Source organism: Vigna radiata, chromosome 5 (assembly GCF_000741045.1).
Source record: "Vigna radiata var. radiata cultivar VC1973A chromosome 5, Vradiata_ver6, whole genome shotgun sequence".
NCBI lineage: Eukaryota > Viridiplantae > Streptophyta > Magnoliopsida > Fabales > Fabaceae > Vigna > Vigna radiata.
This window is the reverse complement of record NC_028355.1, coordinates 2,143,947-2,147,790: the sequence shown is the minus strand read 5'-3', so window position 1 is coordinate 2,147,790 and position 3,844 is coordinate 2,143,947.

Genomic DNA, 3,844 nt, shown 5'->3' with positions numbered 1-3,844 from the left:
TCATTTTGCTGATAAGTTAAGTAATTTAAATTTGATTTATAAACAATAAAAGTTGTTTAATGTTTTGTTCAACGTATTTATTTATATATTTTTTTTCCATAGTTGTCCATGTTCTTTGAAGTGTGATTTTTATATGATATGATTCCGTATTTTTTTATTATTTTATTTTATTTTTTTAATAAATTTTAACGTGGTGACACACATAATTGATGGGAAGTGTTAACTTATCTTAAAGATACAATGTACATCTTACTAATTTAAATAATTAAATAAAAAACAAATAATAAGATGAAATGTTTTATTTTAATATTGAATTACAAGTTAATATAAATTGTTTTTAATTTATTAGATGTTAAATATTTAGGTGGGGTAGGATTCCCAATCACATTCTCGTGTGAAATTAACATGGAGAAATTATTGGAGTATGGTAGTTGGTTCACACTAATTTCTAAAGGGCTGTGGCAATTTGATTTTAAGAAATTATCTATAAAAAAAATTCTGGATTACAAATTTCTTGTGATTATAGATAATCATCTATATAAACTACTCTTTACTTATAATTACAAATCTTGCAATATTTTTTGTCAAACTCTAAAAAATCACACCAATTAGTTTTTGTTTTTATCAGCAAATTGCACCAGTTAGTAATTACAAATATAATAAATTCAGTTATAAAAAATAGAAATAAAAAAAAAAGGAGAATATCTCCCTCACACGTGTTAAGATGTGATGACAAAATACAAGAATATGACGGGAAAAGAAATTGGTCAACGTATCATTTAACTTTTTTTTTTCTTCTCGGGCATACTGTTTTATAGAACTTACTAATCATGTTTAAGATATAACTTTAAAATATAAATAATATTTTAAAAAGTAATTGTAGAAACAATGATAATTAGAACAATAATTAACATAAAAAGTGATGTAGAATTAATATTGATTTGCACATACAATATCTAATAACCATTAATTGTTTCTTCTTAATGTACAAGATCGCGACAGTTTTGGAATATGTAGTGTTGGTTTTGCAAGCCAATAAAAAAAAGAATGTCAAATAGAGTGACTTATACTATTCTAGGCAGCCATAAAAACAATTGGAAATTCTTCTCTTATTCTTACATCTTTCATTAAAAAATTATATATAGTTTTAATTAAATTTTAAATTTTTTATAAAAAATTATACTAGCGAATGCTTGAAATTTTTATACTTTTTAATTAAATTTATAATAACTAATTTTGCTTATCTACCTTGATGATATAGTGATTATCTTATCTTATCATCACTTATATGTATCTCAATATAAAAAATTAAAATGATATAACTAAATTTTAAATTTCTTATATATTTAAATGTTTTAATTAAATCTATAAGAAATTATAAAATAGCTAAACGTAGTAGTAGTCTTTTTGAAAGTCTTTATTATATAGTTTATGAGGAATACGGTAATACCTAGGTCATACAATATTTAGTTGTTTTGCTCAACACCTGTGATAGATCGGTTAATAATGTAAATCTATTAAATTTAGATGTTATAGAATTATTATTAATTTTTTATTAAATATTCAAAAAATTTGTACTTTCCTATTTTGTTATTTGAATCTTTTTCACATAAAAAAATAAAAAGTAATAATAACATAATTCAAAATTTAAGTTATTAATAAAATTAAGTATTTTAATTAAATTTCTATTAAAATTTTTATTTTATTGAATATCCAAAAAGTTTTATGTTTTTTTTATTAATGAGTAAAACTCATTCCAATATATCAAAATTTGTTAGATATTTAAAACTTAACTAATTTTTTTTCATCATATGAAAACATAAAAACAAATACAAATTAAAAGTTGTCATATCGGGAAGAAAGAAAAATTAATTAAAAACTATAAATTTTAACACTTAATAAAATATAAATATTTAACAATAACTTAATTAAAATAACTAAATTTTAAAGAAAAATAAAATTGGATTAATTTAATTATATGTCATTGAAATAGAAGAGTGTACCTGAAAACAAAGAGTCTGAATTTGGTTCCTCTGTTGTATGCTGACTTTGGAAAGAATTAAAAAGGTAACCCTAATTGACCCAACAAATGAAGAAATCTCAACGCGTTGGCTTTGAATTGAATAAACCTTATTTCATCATCGCAAGTTAACCGCACGTGAATATCAAAATTTATAATATATACTATAAATGCTCCGTAGTAAGAAAAACGAGTGAAGATAATAGATATATGTATATATAAATGCCAAATTTTATTAATTTGTTTAGTATTTTGACATAAATAATCAAACAAGAAGATAATACAATATGTTATGTAAAATTTGCTACTTATTGCTTACTCATAATTATATATTAGTTGTAAATTATTTATTAAATGGTTTTAATGCAATTTAATATTATTAAGTTTCAATGAATGTTTTTAGTTATTTTAAAAAGTTATTGACGAATATATAATAACTTAAGTATTGTAACTTTCAATGAAAATTTAAAATTGCTTTATAATTGATATTATAAATATCTTTTAAAGAATAATCATTAAAATTAAATTTTGACAATAGAAAAATAGGTATTTGTATTTCAGTTTCGTTTTCATTGTGAAAAATTATATAAATTAAATTACTTTATAAAAAATATTTTATTTTATAAATAAAATTTTATATTTCATGAGATAACTACTTTTTAATAAAAATGGAAATTTAAAAAATTATCCGTCAACTTTTAGTTTAGAAAAACTTTTAAGCTAAAAGAAAAAAAAAATTAAAACAACTTTAACTTATCTTTTTTAAGTTCTTATTTTTTTTTAACCTTTTCTAAGTAAAATAATTGAGCCAAACATATATATATATATATATATATATATATATATATATATATATATATATATATATATATATATATATATATATATATATATATATATATATATATATATATATATATATATATATATTTCTTCAAGTTAATATTTTTACTATAGTATTATTTGACCTTTAAGCAATTCACATATTATTTTTATAATTTGTTATAATAATAAGACCTCTCCTCAATCCCCTTTTTCACTAGTTACACCTTCACTCTTTTATATTTTTTACTTCAACTTTTAATTAATTTAATTATTTAAATATTACTAATATCTGTTATATGGTCCATCTAAAAATTTGTTATGTTTCTTGTTTTGGTATATTGATAGGTATTTGTGAATACTCATTGATATTTATTTTTATATTTTAAAAATTTTAAACAGGGTTATTTAAATTACAAAATAAAATGAAAAAATTATTTTAAATTATAATTCAAATAAATTTATTTTTATTTAAATTATATAAAAAATTATTTTTTCTAAAAATTCGAATTCAAATAAGTTGCACTGCAAAATATATATATTTAAATAAATAAATATCTAAAACTTATTTTAACTTTATAAGTTTTAAAGAAATCATAAGTTTATAAAATTAAACTATAAATAATTCTTCGGTCATCAATATTTTTCTTATTAATAAATTTTACTTTAATAATATTCATTCTCCTTGTATTAGTAAAAAAAATTAAAATAAATGCACCCGTTATCAAAAAATATACATGAAGATATTCGGTTAAAGATTCATTACAAATATCCCTGTATTACTTTGGTTTTCTCATCCTTTAAATTAGGATGCCCTAATGGAAGTTTCGTATGTTTTAGAATCTATTTAAAACCTCTAACTTAATAATAACATAATAATAATAATAATAATAAAATTAACATATATTTAAGGATTAAAATGATGTTAGGAAGTTTAAATATAAAGATTGAGATAAAAAAATATTAAAATGATTTTTTTTTTTTTTTATAAATAGAGTCAGA